The following is a 21,213-nucleotide window of genomic DNA, read 5'->3' on the forward strand; positions in this document are numbered from 1 at the left end:
CTGCTGTTTCATTAACAATATGGTAGCATACACGTTCCACATGGTAGCAAATCAAGCTAGCTAGTTATATGTTACAACGTTACATTATATTGCCTTGCCAATGTTTGTGTGAATCATATTCTCACCTACCTTCCACATCAACAAGCGACGCACGCGCATCTTTGCTCAGCTATCTCCTGTCCCTATCGGTTTCACTGGGAAGACTTCCGGTTGTGTGTCATGGCGGCATGGTAAAGCTTGCTCAAAGGGAAAAATAACCAACCCGTACTGTCTTTTTTAGACAACGGTTTGGAGATTTATTTTGGGCTTAACATCGCCACGAACGTCCACATTCGTATTGGGAACTGCAAGGACTCATTAGCGGTCTCCATCCGCTCGGCCATGGCGGCACATAAACCATTGGAATGGGTTCAGGCCGTGATAAATAGATTCGACGAGCAGGTAATAAAGTGTTTATGAGTTGGAAGTGGGAGTAACGTTAGATAGCTGCAACCAGTTAATCTTTTGTAGATGGCTTGTGTCTGTAGCTAACTTATTTCTGCAATCGCAAAGTGCATGCTATCCTGCTTTCTTGTTGTGTACAGTAGGTAGGTTGGTACTAGTATATAGACAAAGTAACGTTAATAAACGTTACGACACATTTGTATCTGTGGTTTAGATTGTGTAACAAAGGTGCAAGTTACTTTTAGTTAGCAAGCTAACTAGTTAGCTACCCATGTAACTAGCTAGCTAGCCAACTAAACATGCATTTTCATGTTACATAGATTTTTGGTGTCGGTATAGCTAGGACTGTTAATAGAGGTTGCACACAACGGCTAATATTGACTAATTCTGCCAGACAATTTGGGGAAAAGATGTCACTACCAGCTAACTACTCATAAAGTTAGCTAACTGTAAACAAATGAGGTGTGACATTCACTGATTTAAAATAAAATTATTAAAATTCAGTACTCTAGCAGTGACACCTTGTTTACTAGTTTTATTTGGTTTGAGTCAACTGAATGGACATGTGCCTCCCTCCCTGTTATGTCACATGCAGCGAAAAAAAACGAAGAACACACGCTCCTTGCATGCTGTCAGCCAACAGTCATGTTACCGAATGTGTGTTTGCAACCTGGCCATGTTTCTGCTCTGAGGTAAAGGCCTCAATACTAAGATAAAAAAGCGTTATGGATCTGTACTAATTGGCAGACATACGTTTTTGTATAATACCTACTTCTATAATTACTACATCCTCAAAGTAATATATTAGTACTGCGAGTTTCATAATCAAACACAGATTTGAGTGTGCTTATGTGCTTGTGGTCACCACAGCAGCAGTCTACAAGGCTCGCCCAAAAACCACAGATTGTTGGTGACATTGACAAGTCAAGCAACTGTGATTGTTTTAAGTAGATATTGCTAGATTCTGACAAATAAAGGAACATTCCACCCTAAAACTACCTTTTGGTATTTGTTTCATTAGTCCATTGTTGACATAGTCCCAAAATGTTTTGCTTGTCAGCAATCAAGTTCTCAAGCTAGACTATATATACAAAAGTATGTGGCCAACCCTTTCAAATTAGCCATACCCGTTGCTGACAGGTGTATAGAATCGAGCACACAGCCATGCAATCTCCATAGACAAACATTGGCAGTAGAATGGCCTTACTGAAGAGCTCAGTGACGTTCAACGTGGCACCGTCATAGGATGCCATCTTTACAACAAGTCAGTTTGTCAAATTTCTGCCCTGCTAAAGCTGCCCCGGTCAACTGTAAGTGCTGCTATTGTTTAGTGGAGATGTCTAGGAACAATAATGGCTCAGCCGCGAAGTGGTAGGCCACACAAGCTCAGAGAACGGGAAGCAGGTGTCTACATACATTTGGTCATGTAGTGTATGTAACTTTCAATATACAGCATATGCTAATGTACAGAACTACTACAGTATCCCTTTAAGGGTGCCAAAGATTCCTCTAATGAACTTGAGATTTAAGCTGTGTGAATCATTGGGTCAGGTAGTCTAGCCAGTCCATCAATCATTTTTACACTGTCTGTTGTTCCTAACTGTTTCTCATCAGGAGTCATTATCAGTCACCATGTATCATATTGTAAGGTTATAAACTTTCCAACAAGTCAGCTGGAGTATTTTATGTTGCTTGAGAGCTGGTATGTCTGTAGAGCAGCTCTGGGTTTCAATTTCATCCATTGGAAACTGGGCTTTGTCTCTTTTGGTCATCAAAGACCCCTGCCAAAGGGACTGAAAGAGATGGTTCTGTTGGGATGGTCCTTGCAAGCATGCTGCAGTGCAAGCAATGCTGCCAGAAATTCTTCACTTAAGACTCATTTGAGTGAAAGCTCTTCTACAAATAAACTTGAAAAGGGTTAGGCCTAGTTTAGGGCTACCGGAGTTTGCACTATGCAATGGTTTGGATTTAGCCTAAACTTGCTTTAAGTCCCATCGCGCACTGTCAACTGCTCTCAACTCCAGTACAACTTCAGGTATAAGACTCTATCTCATACCTCCCTTTATTTGCCTTTTTGAAAGGGAATATCAGCACTTTGTGTTCAGTTTGGGTAGGTTCTGGGCCTCTGGTTTCAGAGGCTACAGAGGGACTCTGTAGCACAGAGGGGTATTGTACCCAGACTTAGCGGCTCTGCTCGGCTTATTACAGTTTGATGAAAATATAATAAGGGATTAAAACCACCTTGTGTTAAGACCATTTAGAGGCCTCTAAGTCAGGGGTACTCGAGTACTATTTGAGAAGGTCCGGTCACACACATTTCCAAGGTGTCAAAGGTCTGGATGGATAATATAATTTATTGGCGTAGTAACAAACCCCCACCTCGCAACCCCAAACTGTTCACACCCCTCTTGTTGGCGTTAAGAGAATGTTTCCGTTTCGAAGTCAATTGCCCACAATTCTACACATTTTGCATGGGGCAGAGATTTTTGCTGCTGTTTTTAAAGCTAATTTCCTGGAATTCTATGCATTCTTCCATGTCTTGCGTGTTTATATGATACCAGGGGTTGAAGCCTGACCAAGTAAAAAAATACAATAAATATACAGTGCAGCCTTATCATAAAATTGATTAAATAAAACATTTTCCTTGGCAATCTACACACACTATTCCATAATGACAAAGCGAAAACAGTTAAAACATTTTTTTTTAAGCAAATTTATAAAAATAAAAAAACGGATACCGTATTTACTTAAGTATTCAGGCACTTTGCTATGAGACTCGAAATTGAGCTCAGGTGCATCCTGTTTTCATTGAGTATCCTTGTTGTTTCTACAACTTGATTGGAGTCCATCTGTGGTACATTCAATTGATTGAGCATGATTTGGAAAAGCACACATCTGTCTATATAAATTCCCACAGTTGACAGTGCATGTCAGAGCAAAAACCAAGCCTTGAGGTTGAAGGAATTGTCCGTAGAGCTCCGAGACAGGATTGTGTCAAGGCACAGATCTGGGGGAAGGGTACAAAAAATATCTGCAGCATTGAAGGTCCCCAAGAACACAGTGGCCTCCATCATTCTTAAATGGAAGAAGTTTGGAACCACCAAGACTCTTCCTATATCTGGCTGCCCGGCCAACTGAGAAATTGGCTGAGAAGGGCCTTGGTCCGGTAGGTGACCAAGAACCCGATAGTCACTCTGACAGAGCTCCAGAGTTCCTCTGTGGAGATGGGAGAACTTTCCAGAAGGACAACCGTCTCTGCAGCACTCCACCAATCAGGCCTTTATGGTGGAGTGGCCAGACGGAAGCCACTCCTCAGTAAAAGGTACATGACAACCCGCTTGGAGTTTGCAAAAGGCACCTAAAGACTCTGACTGTGAGAAACAAGATACTCTGGTCTGATGAAACCAAGATTGAACTCTTTGGCCTGAATGCAAAGAGTCACGTCTGGAGGAAACCTGGCACCATCCCTACGGTGAAGCGTGGTGGCAGCATCATTCTGTGGGGATGTTTTCAGTGGCAGGGACTGGGAGACTAGTCAGGATCGAGAGAAAGATGAATGGAGCAAAGTACAGAGAGATCCTTGATGAAAACCTGCTCCAGAGTGCTCAGGACCTCCGACCGGGGTAACGGTTCACCTTCCAACAGGACAATGACCCTAAGCACACAGCCAAGACAATGCAGGAGTGGCTTCGGGACAAGTCCCTGAATGTTCTTGAATGGGCCAGCCAGAGCCCGGACTTGAATCCGATCGAACATCTCTGGAGAGACCTGAAAATAGCTGTGAAGCAAAGCTCCCCATCCAATCTGACAGAGCTTGAGAGGATCTGCAGAGAAGAATGGGAGAAACTCCCCAAATACAGGTGTGCCATGCTTGTAGCGTCATACCCAAAAACACTCGAGGCTGTAGTTGCTGCCAAAGGTGCTTCAACAAAGTACTGAGGAAAGGGTCTGAATACTTATGTCAATGTGATATTTCCATTTAAAAATAAATATATAAATTAGCAAAGGGTAAAACTTTTTTATTATGCGGTATTGTGTGTAGATTGAGGGGGGAAAAACAATTACAGCCTTTTTCTAAAATTGATGTAACAAAATGTGGAGGAAGTCAAGGGGTCTGAATACACACTATATATATTTTGACCCCGTTCTGGGTCCGTACCCGGTCCGCCAGTTGATGATGGGGGCTGTAAGTCATAGGATTGTATGTGTTGGCTTTATGAGGGGAAGTTCATGCTCAGAATCAGATTTTCTGTGTGAACCTTGCTTATTTTGTCCGGAAACATTGAAAGGGTTGTGAACATTGAACAGTAAGTCTAAATCACAGTTGTATGCAACTTCAGATTCCTAAGTTGTCTTGGTTGTTATACATGTAAAAAAACTCCCCCAGAGAGGTTGGTGGATGCCAATGTGATGTACTAGTAGATTCATGAGAAAGAAGTACCTCAACCTAGTAGTATTTGTCCTCACAGCCCAGAATTGCCATATTTCCTGTCACGAACTCTGATACCTCCTGCGCCTCGACCTGTTGCTTTGGCCTGTTTATTTTTTTATTTGTATTTTGTTCATAGGTGTTTGTGTCAACACCTTCTGCTAGCTAGCTAGCTAGCTCAGTTGCAATGTAGCCCGCTTCGCTTGGAATAGCGCACAAACATTTCCAGTGCTTTAGAAGCTGAGTGTATTACGCTCTTGTCCGGGACAATGTTGACAATCTGGAGTTCCATTGCGGCAATTGTTTGCTAGCGAGGATTACAGGAATGAAGTTGCTATTCTTAGCAAGCAAATCAAGGGAGGGACTGTGAGATGTTCTGAGCAGATTGACATAAGGAATGGCTTTACTGCACTGGTTCCTTGATCTGACAGGTCCAGACATCCCACAGCAGGCAGTGCCCCATCTCCGGTTACCAAAGGCATACGTTATCCTGCTTCTCGTGGGCCCTTGAAAGGTTCAACGAATTGTGTAAGGGGTAGGAATGGGCGGATTTCTCCATTCCCTTCTCCGGCCGTTGTATTGGGAAGTTCAATGGTGAGAAATGTCTCAGTCCTTGGAGCAAAAACTTTGCTATCCAGGAGCATGAGTAATGGACATCAATAAGCTGCTCCCAAACATTTTAAACCAGCATCAGGAAATTGAGTCTCATAGTTAATGTGGGATTCAATGACATTGTAAAGGGCAGCTCAGAACAGCTTTTAAAGAACTGATTGGGTCAGCAAGCACCCTTTAATATCTGGCCCTCTGCCCTCCCTAAATCGTGGCTTTGAACGTTTCAGCAGACTTTTAGCCCTCCATAACTGACTACGAGACTTGCAGCTCTGGGTGTAAAATGTTTTGGACAATTTTGATTACCTTCTGGAAGCAAAGCTAATTTTATAAGGAGGATGGGATCCACCCAAATCATTTGGATTCCTGGATCCTTTCAGAGCATTATAAGGCAGCTTTGAGACAATTACTTATCATTGACCCAAGCACAGCTCAGTTAATCCCTAACATTGAGATGTCATAATGGTTCAGCAAATGTACATTATCCCAGGGGTGTTGGAAGACCCAATGTAAGTAACCTAATTGATTTCCCTCTTACTGCCCTGAATGCCTCTGCTGATCCCACATCTATTGTATGCAGTAATCATGTGTCTATGAACCAGTTATACTGTTAGCACTGAGGCGGTGTACCCTAGTAGGAAGTCCACTGTGTGCAGCTCACCCTGCACTAATATAAATAACATGAGTATGTTTACTTCTGCAAAGCTAGCCGGTAAAGCAATGAAAACAATCAAGCATCCCAGAAAAGTGCAAAAAATAGCCAACGTTAACATATGTAGCTTCAGAAACAAGGTTCATGAAATCAATAATTTGCTAATAACAGATGACAATCTCTGAAACTCACTTAGGTAATGCCTTGAAATCAATTTATAGTAACACTGTTAACAAGGCATGTCATATAGGCTGTAGTTTTGTCGCACCTGAATTACTAAATAGAGCCATGGCAACATGGAACTCTAATCCACATCAGTTAACTGATGCAAGCAGTAGAATCGAATAAAAGAAATACAGCTATAAATGCACCTCATGGAACAGCGGGGAATGTGAAGAGACACATACAGGTACAGACACGCACGCTAGCACACACTCTACACACGTACATTGTAATATTGTTGTGTAATGGTATCATACATTTTGTGTTTTGGATAACAATTGGTAAGACAGACAAACATTGTCTTATTATATGGTGTCCCTTCCATGAATGAATGTATGGTGTTCTAAGAGAAAGGCCCTTGTATTCGCATGAAGATCATTGAGTCAAATGTTTTATGTTACACAAATTATACATAATTCATCTTAATGTGAATGTTCTAAACTTCCCATCGAGGGACAATAACCGTTATCTTTTCATGAAAAATAGGCCTCACTTTAATTACATTTCTTCTCGTGGCCCTGTCCTCTCATCCAATGTTCCTCTCCTTTCCCCTGTTTACCCCGATCATGTAATCCGCACACAGTGCATTGGTGTGTACGTATACAATGTTAATCAGCTCTGCCAAAGTGCACATAAGGGAAGAGATGGCTCCATGACCTTTTAGAAATTCCAATCCGGGCCTGTGAAACAAAGTGCTTACTGTCTGTGGTCCCGGACGGACCGGAGCTGAACTGGATGTGAAAGATATGAAGCAGGGATGGTCCTGTGTGGACAGTGTGCACTCCAGTTCAGACTCCTGATTATTTTCTTACCCCCTGTCTTGGGACTTTAATTTCCAGGCCCAGGTTTCTCCCTGAGTGGCCCCAGTTGTAGAGTGGATCCCGATAGTAAGCAGTCATAGGTCTGTTGCTTAAGGCTCATTAACACTCCAGGCCTGATGTGCTCTGCATACGCACTAGCCAGCCACACCTCAAGGCAAGCTTAAAGGGGCTCCTCCTGCCCACAAGGTCTGGCCCAGCTGTGGATGTGATGTCTGTGTTCACACAGATGCAGCCTGCATGTGTACAGCTGTGGGTGTACACCAGAGTTGTGGCAGGGCGAGGTTCTTGATAGCACAGGGCTTCATTGTTCTGACTGCAGGACGTCTGTTCCTTGCCCTTCGTCAGGTGTCGTAGGCGTCCTCATAGCACGAGAGGTGTGGCATAACACTTCTTGTGTGAAAAATGTTTAATGTAGATATGTCTAGTGTGGATAGGTTTAGTGTGGATGTGTAGACATGTGTAAACACAGGATAAGAAGGTGAAACCATGGCTTCATGTAATTCTATTAGGCTTGCTCAAACCTGCTGCATATAGTGCATTTGGAAAGTATTCAGATCCCTTGACTTCAGCAATCTACACACAATACCCCATAATGACGACGTGAAAACAGGTTTTTAGATTTTTTGCAAATGTATTAAAACAACGCACTTTTAACCCCTTTTCTCTCCCCAATTTCGTGACATCCAATTGGTAGTTAGTCTTGCCCCGTAGTTGCAACTCCCGTGCGGACTCGGCAGAGGCAAAGGTCAAGAGCCATGCGTCCTCCGAAACACGACCCTCGCCAAGCTGCATTGCTACTTGACACACTGCTCGCTTAACCCAGAAGCCAGCCGCACCAAGATGTCGGAGGAAACACCATACAACTGGTGACCGAAGCCAGCGTGCATGCACCGGTCGCCACAAGGAGTCCTAGAGCGCGATGGGACAAGGACATCCCAGCCGGCCTAACCCGGACGACTTTGGGCCAATTGTGCACCGCCTCAAAGGTCTCCCGGTCGCTGCCGGCTGCAACACAGCCGGGGACCAAACCCGGATCTGTAGTGACCCCTCTAGCACTGCGATACAGTGCCTTAGACCGCAGGCGCTACTCGGGAGGCCGTTAGAAATACCTTATTTACATAAGTATTCAGACTCTTTGCTATGAGCCTCGAAATTGAGCTCCGGTGCGTCCTGTTTCCATTGATCATCTTTGAGATGTTTCTACAACTTGATTGGAGTCCAGCTCTGTAAATTCAATTGATTGGACATGATTTGGAAAGGCACACATCTGTCTAGATAAGGTCCCACAGTTGACAGTGCATGTCAGAGCAAAAACCAAGCCGTGAGGTCGAAGGAATTGTCCGTAGAGCACAGATCTGGGGAAGGGTACCAAAAAATGTATTCAGCATTGAAGATCCCCAAGAAGACAGTGGCCTCCATCATTCTTAAATGGAAGAAGTTTGGAACCACCAAGACTCTTCCTAGAGTTGGCTGCCCGGCCAAACTGAGCAATTGGGGGAGAAGGGACTTGGTCAGGGAGGTGACCAAGAACCTGATGGTCACTCTGACAGAGCTCCGGAGTTCCTCTGTGGAGATGGTTGTCCTTCTGGATGTTTCTCCCATCTCTGCAGCACTCCACCAATCAGGCCTTTTATGGTAGAGTAGCCAGAAAGAAGCCACTTCTCAGTAAAAGGCACATGACAGCCCGCTTGGAGTTTGCCAAAAGGCACCTAAAGGACCCTCAGACCATGAGAAACAAGATTCTCTGGTTTGATGAAACCATGATTGACCTATTTGGCCTGAATGCCAAGCATCACATCTGGAAGAAACCTGGCACCATCCCTAAGGTGAAGCATGGTGGTGGCAGCATCCTGCTGTGGGGATATTTTTCAGGGACTGGGAAACTAGTCAGGATCGAGAGAAAGATGAATGGTGCTAAGAGAGATCCTTGATGAAAACTTGCTCCAGGGCGCTCAGGACCTCAGACTGGGGTGAAGGTTCAACTTCCAATAGGACAACAACCCTAAGCACACAGCCAAGACAACGCAGGAGTGGCTTCGGGACAAGTCTCTGAATGTCCTTGAGTGGCTCAGCCAAAGCACGGACTTGAACCAAATCAAACATCTCTAGAGAGACCTGAAAATAGTTGTTCAGCGACGTGCTCCATCCAACCTGACAGAGCTTGAGAGGATCTGCAGAGAAGAATGGGAGAAACTCCCCAAATACAGGTGTGCCATGCTTTTAGCGTCATACCCAAGAAGACTCGAGGCTGTAATCGCTGCCAAAGGTGCTACAACAAAGTACTGAGGAAAGGGTCTGAATACTTATGTAAATGTAATTTCCATTCCTTAATTTTTAAAATAAAATTGCTAACATTTCTAAAAACCTGTAGATTGAGAAATAAACAATTTAATCAATCTTAGAATAAGACTAACGTAACAAAATGTGGGAAAATGTAGGGGTCTGAATACTTTCCGACGGCACTGTGTGGTCCACTGTCTAACGCGTTCACCCGTGGCTAGATTCTCTTGTGACTTTACAATTTTTCCCCCCTTCTCTTAGCTTCCCGTTAAAACAGGACATCAGAACAACCACACCAAAGTCAGCACAGAGCACAACAAGGAATGTCTCATCAACATCTCTAAGAACAAGTTCTCCCTCGTCATCAGTGGCCTCACCAACATACTAAAAAATGTGAACAACATGGTAAGTGGAGCTTTTAACTTAACACATTTAGCTGTTTATTTGACTTTAGCATGAGTAATGGGGATCACTACATTGCACGTCATCAACCCTACTAGAGGTCGACCGAGTAATCGGCATGGCTGATTTAATTAGGGCCGATTTCAAGTTTTCATAACAATTGGTAATCGGCATTTTTGGACTGCGATTACATTTCAATCCACGAGGAGACTGCGTGGCAGGCTGACTACCTGTTACGCGAGTGCAGCAAGGAGCCAAGGTAAGGTGCTAGCTAGCATTAAACGTATCTTATAAAAAACAATCAATCTTAACATAATCACTAGTTAACTACACATGGTTGATGATATTACTAGTTAACTAGCTTGTCCTGCGTTTCATATAATCAATGCTATGCCTGTTAATTTGTCATCAGCCTACTTCGCCAAACGGGTGATGATTTAACAAAAGCGCATTTTCAAAAAACAGCACAATCGTTGCACAAATGTACCTAACCATAAACATCATTGCCTTTCTTAAAATCAATACACAAGTGTATTTTTAAAAACCTGCATATTTAGTTAAAATAAATTAATGTTAGCAGGCAATATTAACTAGGGAAATTGTGTCGCTTCTCTTGCATTCATTGCAAGCAGAGTCAGGGTATATGCAACAGTTTGGGCCGCCTGGCTTGTTGCGAACTGTGTGAAGACCATTTCTTCCTAACAAAGACCGTAAATAATTTGCCAGTATTTTACATAATTATGACATAACATTGAAGGTTGTGCAATGTAACAGCAATATTTAGACTTAGGGATGCCTCCTGTTAGATAAAATACGGAACGGCTCCGTATTTCACTGAAAGAATAAACATTTTGTTTTCGAAATGATCGTTTCCGGATTTGACCATATTAATGACCTTAAGCTCGTATTTCTGTGTGTTATTCTAATTAATTCTAAGATTTGATAGAGCAGACTGACTGAGCGGTGGTAGGCAGCAGCAGGATCGTAAGCATTCATGCAAACAGCACTTTCCAGCGTTTGCCAGCAGCTCTTTGCATTGCTTGAAGCACAGCGCTGTTTATGACTTCAAGCCTATCAACTCCCGAGATTAGGCTGGCAATACTAAAGTACCTATTAGAACATCCAATATTCAAAGGTATATGAAATACAAATGGTATAGAGAGAAATAGTCCTATAATAACTACAACATAAAACTTCTTACATGGGAATATTGAAGACTCATGTTAAAAGGAACCACCAGCTTTCATATGTTCTCATGTTCTGAGCAAGGAACTTAAACGTTAGCTTTTTTACATGGCACATATTGCACTTTTACTTTCTTCTCCAACACTTTGTTTTTGCATTATTTAAAACAAATTGAACATGTTTCATTATTTATTTGAGGCTAAATTGATTTTACTGATGTATTATATTAAGTTAAAATAAGTGTTCATTCAGTATTGTTGTAATTGTCATTATTACAAATATATATACAGTGGGGAGAACAAGTATTTGATACACTGCCGATTTTGCAGGTTTTCCTACTTACAAACCATGTAGAGGTCTGTAATTTTTATCATAGGTACACTTCAACTGTTAGAGACGGAATCTAAAACAAAAATCCAGAAAATCACATTGTATGATTTTTAAGTAATTAATTTGCATTTTATTGCATGACATAAGTATTTGATCACCTACCAACCAGTAAGAATTCCAGCTCTCACAGACCTGTTCGTTTTTCTTTAAGAAGCCCTCCTGTTCTCCACTCATTACCTGTATTAACTGCACCTGTTTGAACTCGTTACCTGTATAAAAGACACCTGTCCACACACTCAATCAAACAGACTCCAACCTCTCCACAATGGCCAAGACCAGAGAGCTGTGTAAGGACATCAGGGCTAAAATTGTAGACCTGCACAAGGCTGGGATGGGCTACAGGACAATAGGCAAGCAGCTTGGTGAGAAGGCAACAACTGTTTGCGCAATTATTAGAAAATGGAAGAAGTTCAAGATGACGGTCAATCACCCTCGGTCTGGGGCTCCATGCAAGATCTCACCTCGTGGGGCATCAATGATCATGAGGAAGGTGAGGGATCAGTCCAGAACTACACGGCAGGACCTGGTCAATGACCTGAAGAGAGCTGGGACCACAGTCTCAAAGAAAACCATTAGTAACACACTACGCCGTCATGGATTAAAATCCTGCAGCGCACGCAAGGTCCCCCTGCTCAAGCCAGCGCATGTCCAGGCCCGTCGGAAGTTTGCCAATGACCATCTGGATGATCCAGAGGAGGAATGGGAGAAGGTCATGTGGTCTGATGAGACAAAAATAGAGCTTTTTGGTCTAAACTCCACTCGCCTTGTTTGGAGGAAGAAGAAGGATGTGTACAACCCCAAGAACACCATCCCAACCGTGAAGCATGGAGGTGGAAACATCATTCTTTGGGGATGCTTTTCTGCAAAGGGGACAGGACGACTGCACCGTATTGAGGGGAGGATGGGTGGGGCCATGTATCGCAAGATCTTGGCCAACAACCTCCTTCCCTCAGTAAGAGCATTGAAGATGGGTCGTGGCTGGGTCTTCCAGCATGACAACGACCCGAAACACACAGCCAGGGCAACTAAGGAGTGGCTCCGTAAGAAGCATCTCGAGGTCCTGGAGTGGCCTAGCCAGTCTCCAGACCTGAACCCAAAAGAAAATCTTTGGAGGGAGCTGAAAGTCCATATTGCCCAGCGACAGCCCCGAAACCTGAAGGATCTGGAGAAGGTCTGTATGGAGGAGTGGGCCAAAATCCCTGCTGCAGTGTGTGCAAACCTGGTCAAGAACTACAGGAAACGTATGATCTCTGTAATTGCAAACAAAGGTTTCTGTACCAAATATTAAGTTCTGCTTTTCTGATGTATCAAATACTTATGTCATGCAATAAAATGCAAATTAATTACTTAAAAATCATACAATGTGATTTTCTGGATTTTTTAGATTCCGTCTCTCACAGTTGAAGTGTACCTATGATAAAAATTACAGACCTCTACATGCTTTGTAAGTAGGAAAACCTGCAAAATCGGCAGTGTATCAAATACTTGTTCTCCCCACTGTATATATAAACATTGACCGATTTTAATCGGTATCGGCTTTTCTTGGTCCTCCAATGATCGGCATCGTCGTTGAAAAAACGGTCGACCTCTAAACCCTACCTTCTAGTAGGCATGTGTATTGTGTGAAAACTATAATTCGACTCAAGTGTAGGATGCACACAAAGGGCTGGAAGTGTTGTTTGCTGAATCACTGTGTCATCTGTGTCTGTAACCTCTCCTCCCTCCAGCGTATATTTGGGGAAGCTGCTGAGAAGAACCTCTACCTCTCCCAGCTAATTATCCTGGATACACTGGAGAAGTGCCTAGCATCGGTGAGGAAACCCCCATACAGTCCCTCCTTACATTACCTTTAGTTGGTCTGCTAACTTATCCCACTACAGTTGTTTGTGTATAAACTGTTCTCCATTTTAGTTTTTAGTCCTCCCAACTCAAACAGTTTTCTGTTATTGAATATTATCAGTCAAGAGCACTGGCCTCAATATATTGGCTCTTCTTGCACCAATATTCTAAAACGCTATGGGTCTTCCAACACAACGGCTGCATTACATTGGTTGGCTGGATCTCTGTTCTGTCTCTCTGCTTTTTCCAGACAGACCTCTGTTAATACACTTAAACCCCTTCCTTCAGTCTTGTTTTATCTTCACCTCTGAAATAGGTGCCTCTGCTCTCATCTGTTCTGTGACGGTTCAGCAGAAGATTACATTTGCAGATGTTTCCTTGACTTTTGTTAGTGCTTTCACTGCCTCCAATGGGATTCCCGGAAGTTTCCTGTATAGGTTTTTCATTAGTGCATGTTGTCAGATGGAAGCCAGCTGCTCCCCTCATGGACGCTATGGAATTCGCGTTTTGAATTTGACATCTTACGTTTTAAGATTTAAGTATTGTATTTGTCTCGTTTTGTGTTCGACTATTTCTTACATAAGGGTGAGCAACAGGTTTTGAATGCAGTTGTATGCAATCTGTCCTAGTATGAGGCTGCCAGTTTGACCCCACGAGTTTTGGAAATGAGCCAATGGGAACGCTGGTGAATCCCAGGTGGGACATGCTGTATTTTTGCCCCTGAGAGAGGCACTTAACCCACATACATGTATTGCATATCCAGCTGGATAAATCCAAAGTACAGTCGTGGCCAAAAGTTTTGAGACTGACACAAATATACATTTTCACAAAGTCTGCTGCCTCAGTTTGTATGATGGCAATTTGCATATTCTCCAGAATGTTATGAAGAGTGATCAGATGAATTGCAATTAATTGCAATGTCCCTCTTTGCCATGCAAATGAACTGAATCCCCCAAAAACATATCTACTGCATTTCAGCCCTGCCACAAAAGGACCAGCTGACATCATGTCAGTGATTCTCTCGTTAACACAGATGTGAGTGTTGACGAGGACAAGGCTGGAGATCACTCTGTCATGCTGATTGAGTTCGAATAACAGACTGAAAGCTTCAAAAGGAGGGTGGTGCTTGGAATCATTGTTCTTCCTGTCAATCATGGTTACCTGCAAGGAAACACGTGCCGTCATCATTGCTTTGCACAAAAAGGGCTTCACAGGTAAAGATATTGCTGCCAGTAAGCTTGCACCTAAATCAACCATTTATCGGATCATCAAGAACTTCAAGGAGAGCGGTTCAATTGTTGTGAAGAAGGCTTCAGGGCGCCCAAGAAAGTCCAGCAAGCGCCAGGACCGTCTCCTGAAGTTGATTCAGCTGCGGGATCGGGGCACCAACAGTACAGAGCTTGCTCAGGAATGGCAGCAGGCAGGTATGAGTGCATCTGCACGCACAGTGAGACGAAGACTTTTGGAGGATGGCCTGGTATCAAGAAGGGCAGCAAAGAAGCCACTTCTCTCCAGGAAAAACATCAGGGACAGACTGATATTCTGCAAAAGGTACAGGGATTGGACTGCTGAGGACTGGGGTAAAGTCATTTTCTCTGATGAATCCCCTTTCCGATTGTTTGGGGCATCCGGAAAAAAGCCTGTCCGGAGAAGACAAGGTGAGCGCTACCATCAGTCCTGTGTCATGCCAGCAGTAAAGCATCCTGAGACCATTCATGTGTGGGGTTGCTTCTCAGCCAAGGGAGTGGGCTCACTCACAATTTTGCCTAAGAACACAGCCATGAATAAAGAATGGTACCAACACATCCTCCGAGAGCAACTTCTCCCAACCATCCAGGAACAGTTTGGTGACGAACAATGCCTTTTCCAGCATGATGGATCTCCTTGCCATAAGGCAAAAGTGATAACTAAGTGGCTCGGGGAACAAAACATCGATATTTTGGGTCCATGGCCAGGAAACTCCACAGACCTTAATCCCATTGAGAACTTGTGGTCAATCCTCAAGAAGCGGGTGGACAGACAAAACCCCACAAATTCTGACAAACTCCAAGCATTGATTATGCAAGAATGGGCTGTCATCAGGCAGGATGTGGCCCAGAAGTTAATTGACAGCATGCCAGGGTGGATTGCAGAGGTCTTGAAAAAGAAGGGTCAACACTGCAAATATTGATCTATGCATCAACTTCATGTAATTGTCATTAAAAGCCTTTGACACTTATGAAATGCTTGTAATTATACTTCAGTATTCCATAGTAACATCTGATAAAAATATCTAAAGACACTGAAGCAGCAAACTTTGTGGAAATTAAAATGTGTCATTTTCAAAACTTTTGGCCACGACTGTATGTGAGAAGTTGCCACTGATAACCTGAAAAGCACTCCTTGTTTTCTCAGAGAACCTAAAGAAGCCAGCCTGCGCACACACTTTCCTCATGGTTTTCCTTTTCTCTTTCTTTGTCTTCCTCTTCCCCCTGTCCCCCCAGCAATCCAAGGACTGCCTACGTCTGGACGAGACCATGCTGGTGAAGCAGCTGCTGCCTGAGATCTGTCACTTCATCCACACGTACCGCGAGGGCCACCAGCACGCTGCAGAACTCCGTGCCTCCGCCTCAGGGGTCCTCTTCTCCCTCAGCTGCAACAACTTCAACGCTGTCTTCAGCCGCATCTCCACCAGGTAATGCTAACCCTGATCCTGAGTAGCTACAGAACTCCCAGTTGATCAGGTGTGTTAGTACAGGGCTGGAACAAAAGCCTGCCCACCCTGTTGTTCTTCCAAGGTCCATGGCAACTGATCTACGTTATTGTCTTTTGTTAAAAAATGTATTTCTGCTTTTTAAAAAGTTCCACTAGACCTGATTTTCCCAGAAGTGTAGTATTACATATTATTTTATGCACTCAGAAGTAATGATGAGGAGACTGTTTGGGCCCCCATTCCTGCTCATGCCATGTGAGAAGTTAACTTGTTTGTGTACCTAAGCAATTCCATTTAGCAGCCAGTCATGGACAAGGTCACTGTGACTGAACTGTTAGCCCAGTCATGAACGAAATTTCTCCCTCCCCACCCAGGATGTTCAGGATGGTGCAACGTTATAGAAAGTAAAGATAGCGCGAACAGGATTCCCTGTTTTGTTGTTCTATTAGGTTAATTGTCCCCCATGATGAAATTTGGGAGGGCACTGTGGATCTGTCTCCGTACGTTCGTCACTTCGATGAATGATACGTCTAGCCATAGAGATCTGACATTTATAAAATGGCACTGATTGGCCCAAGTGGGGTGCTATAGTAATCAACTGAAATTCTGTCACGAGAATTTTCAATCCCAATGATAATAACTGACAATCAATAGCTCTGACCAATCCCTGAGATCTGTAATCATAATTAGTCAAAGACTCAGCTTATGCAAAAAGATAGTACAGTTTATTCACGAGAATGCTCTTAAGTCCATTATACAAAGACATCCATTTTATAGCTGCGCACATACTTCCACACAAACAGTAGATATCCTACGCACATACATACACACAAACAGTAGGTATCCTACGCACATACATACACACAAACAGTAGGTGAGTTTTATCCTTCTCCATAGTTCTCACCACTGTGTATCACTACCCAGCCGACAGTTCCATTCCCCCGAGATTAGGGGAACCTTGAGAAGTACTCCCTATGCTATAAGTATCTCAGGGGCCGAGCCAGGTCGGTCCAAACCCAGTTTAATTGTTCTCGTTTTTTTTCTTCGGCACACACAAGTTCAAATCCTAAACTACGCCTTGCCCAGACAGTGTGTTTTTCCACTATACAGATACATTGTTTAATCTAATTCTGACTAAAACTACACACATCATCAGATTATAATTGTATGACATTTTGTAATCAATTTCATACAATTATAAGGTTTCAGAGTGGAATTATTTAATCATTATCTTTCAACATTTAAATTATTTTATCAAATTCCAAACTTTAACCTCTCTTGGGTACGTGAGACGTTAGCGTCCCACCTCTTCAACAGCCAGTGAAACTGCTGGGCGCCAAATTCAAATACAGAAATACTCATTATAAAAATTCAGAAAACAAACATATTTTACATAGGTTTAAATATGAACTTCTTGTGAATCCAACCACGGTGTCAGATTTAAAAAATGCTTTACGGCGAAAGCATACCGTACGATTATTTGAGAACATAGCCCAGCAGACAAATCATTACAAACAGTAACCAGCCAAGTAGAAGAGTTACACAAGTCAGAAATAGAGATAAAATTAATCCCTTACCTTTGATGATCTTCATATGGTTGCACTCAGCAGACATTCATTTACTCAATAAATGTTCCTTTTGTTCGATAAAGTCTCTTTATATCCAAAAACCTCCGTTTTGTTTTCTTCAGTAATCCACAGGCTCAAACGCAGTCAAAACAGGCAGACAACAAATCCAAATTGTATCCGTAAAGTTCATAGAAACATGTCAAACGATGTTTATATTCAATCCTCAGGTTGTTTTTAGCCTAAATAATCAATAATATTTCAACCGGACAATAACGTCGTCAATATAAAAGGTAAACAAGAAAGGCACTCTCTCGGTCGCGCGCATGAAAAAGCTCTGTGACACTTTAGGGTCTACTCATTCAGACTGCTCTTACTTCCTCATTTTTCAGAATACAAGCCTGAAACAATTTCTAAAGACTGTTGACATCTAGTGGAAGGCATAGGAACTGCAATTTGAGTCCTAAGTCAATGGATACTGTAATGGCATTGAATAGAAAACTACAAAAAAAAAAAAAAAACTACTTCCTGAATGGATTTTTCTCAGGTTTTTGCCTGCCAAATCAGTACTGTTATACTCACAGACACTATTTTAACAGTTTTGGAAACTTTAGAGTGTTTAATATCCAAATCTACCAGTTATATGCATATCATATCTGCTGGGCCCGAGAAGCAGGCAGTTTAATTTGGGCATGCTTTTCATCTAAAATTCCAAATGCTGCCCCCTACCCTAGAGAAGTTAAACAAGGATATTTCCTGTCCCTTTTGAGTTATTGTCATGAAATTTGGTGAATATTTGCAGCCTCTCATGAGCAACAAGTTTACCATGACAACTTATATAATTTCAGTACTTACAAATGAAATGTCTTTCCACACAACATACAGTGCATTTGCTAAGTATTCAGACCCCTTGACTTTTCCACATTGTTAATTTACAGCCTTATTCTCATCAATCTACACACAAAAGCCCATAATGACAAAGCGAAAGCAGGTTTTAAAACATTTTTGCAAAAAAAAAGCCTTATTTACAGAAGTATTCGGCCCCTTTACTATGAGACTTGAAATTGAGCTCAGGTGCATCCTGTTTCCATTAATCATCCTTGAGATGTTTCTACAACTTGATTGGAGTTCAGCTGTGTAAATTCAATTGATTGGATAATGATTTTGAAAGGCGCACATCTGTCTAGATAAGGTCCCACAGTTGACAGTGCATGTCAGAGCAAAAACCAAGCCGTGAGGTCGAAGGAATTGTCCGTAGAGCTCCGAGGCAGGATTGTTTCGAGGCACAGATCTGGGGTAGGGTACCAAAAAATGTCTGCAGCATTGAAGGTCCCCAAGAACACAGTGGCCTCCATCATTCTTAAATGGAAGAAGTTTGGAACCACTCAGACTCTTCCTATATCTGGCCGCGTGGCCAAACTGAGCAATCAGGGGAGTAGGGCCTTGGTCAGGGAGGTGACCAAGAACGCGATGTTCACTCTGACAGAGCTCTAGAGTTCATATGTGGAGATAGGAGAACCGGAAGCCACTCCTCAGTAAAAGGCACATGACAGCCTGCTTGGAGATTGCCAACAGGCACATAATGGACTCTCTGATCATGAGAAACAAGATTCTCTGGTCTGATGAAACCATGATTGACCTATTTGGCCTGAATGCCAAGCGTCACATCTGAAGGAAACCTGGCACCATCCCTACGGTGAAGAGTGGTGGCAGCATCATTCTGTGGGGATGTTTTTCAGTGGCAGGGACTGGGAGACTAGTCAGGATCGAGGGAAAGATGAACGGCGCAAAGTACAGTGATCCTTGATGAAAACCTGCTCAGGACCTCAGACTTGGGTGATGGTTCACCTTCCAACAGGACAACGACCATAAGCACACAGCCAAGACAGCGCAGGAGTGGCTTCAATACAAGTCTCTGAATGTCCTTGAGTGGCCCAGCCAAAGCACGGACTTGAACCCGATCGAACATCTCCAGAGAGACCTTAAAACAGCTGTGCAGCGACGCTCCCCATCCGACCTGACAGAGCTTGAAAGGATCTGCAAAGAAGAATGGGAGAAACCCCCCAAATACAGGTGTGCCAAGCTTGTAGTGTCATACCCAAGAAGACTCAAGGCTGTAATCACAGCCAAAGGTGCTTCAACAAAGTACTGAGTAAAGGGTATGAATAGTTATGCAAATGTAAGATATATTTTCAAACATTTCTGAAAAACAGTTTTTGCTTTGTCATTGTGCGGCATAGTGTGTATATTGATAAGGGGGGGGCGGGACAATTTAATCAATTTTAGAATAAGGCTGTAGAAAACTAAGGGGTCTGAATACTTTCCGAATGCACTGTAAGTTGGAATAATTGAGACGAGGACCGCCACATCATTCGTCGGGGGCAATGTTTCTATCTGCAACATTCTGAACGTTTCACATCATTGATACACATGTCAGTGTTCTGTCTTGAAGGATGATGGGATGTCAAAAAGGCAGCCTCTCTACAAGGTTGTCCTCTTTTCCCTCTCTTCCACGCCCTCTTCTTTCCCTCCTTTCTAATGAGAAGCTGTGGTAGAATAAAATCTCAGGATTTCATGTTTGACAGGATGAACTTGTTCCTTGGCAGTGTCTAAAATTCCTTATCCATTGTATTCTCCCCCAGGTTGCAGGAGCTGACAGTCTGCTCAGAAGACACTGTGGATGTCCATGATATAGAGCTCATGCAGTACATCAATGTGGACTGCTTCAAACTTAAAAGACTGCTCCAAGGTAGCTACTCACTCAATTCCCTGTATGTCATGTATTTTTGAACTCCTGGATTCTGTGTGTTTTGATGTTTTTTGCTAATACTCTATTACTTTTCACTGCGTCCTCTCAGAAACGGTATTCAAATTCAAAGCCCTGAAGAAACCTGCCCAACTTGCTGTCATTAACAGTTTGGAAAAGGTTTGTGTGCCAATATATCTGTATTCAGTGCTGCTGTTTTGTGTTTATGAAGTTGGTGTATTATGTTATTCATGGTTTTCACTACTGCCACCTCTTGGCTGCTGGTGAAATGTTGAAAATAAAATGTTCCACATTGAGGACATCACTATGCAGGTTACCATTGACCCAGGTTTATTTGGCAAATGATGATGAAAACAATGTATTTAAAATAAATGATTGACTAATAATTTAGAAGGTACGCGGGGCATGTGATGCCAGACACAACTATAAAACCCCACTACACAGTTAAATCAAATCAAATCAAATTTTATTTGTCACATACACATGGTTAGCAGATGTTAATGCGAGTGTAGCGAAATGCTTGTGCTTCTAGTTCCGACAATGCAGTAATAACCAACAAGTAATCTAACCTAACAATTCCACAACTACTACCTTATACACACAAGTGTAAAGGGATAAAGAATATGTACATAAAGATATATGAATGAGTGATGGTACAGAACGGCATAGGCAAGATGCAGTAGATGGTATAGAGTACAGTATATACATATGAGATGAGTAATGTAGGGTATATAAACATAAAGTGGCATAGTTTAAAGTGGCTAGTGATACATGTATTACATAAAGATGGCAAGATGCAGTAGATGATATAGAGTACAGTATATACATATACATATGAGATGAGTAATGTAGGGTATGTAAACATTATATTAAGTGGCATTGTTTAAAGTGGCTAGTGGTACATTTTTACATAATT

The 21,213-nt window shown here is 42.6% G+C and overlaps 1 pseudogene; it reads left to right on the forward strand.

Moving 5' to 3' along the window:
* Positions 1 to 294: 294 nt before the first annotated feature.
* The window catches only part of LOC120028364, a 102,530-nt pseudogene continuing 81,611 nt past the window's right edge, over positions 295 to 21,213 (forward strand).

The sequence above is a fragment of the Salvelinus namaycush genome, chromosome 34 (genome assembly GCF_016432855.1).
Source record: "Salvelinus namaycush isolate Seneca chromosome 34, SaNama_1.0, whole genome shotgun sequence".
Lineage (NCBI taxonomy): Eukaryota > Metazoa > Chordata > Actinopteri > Salmoniformes > Salmonidae > Salvelinus > Salvelinus namaycush.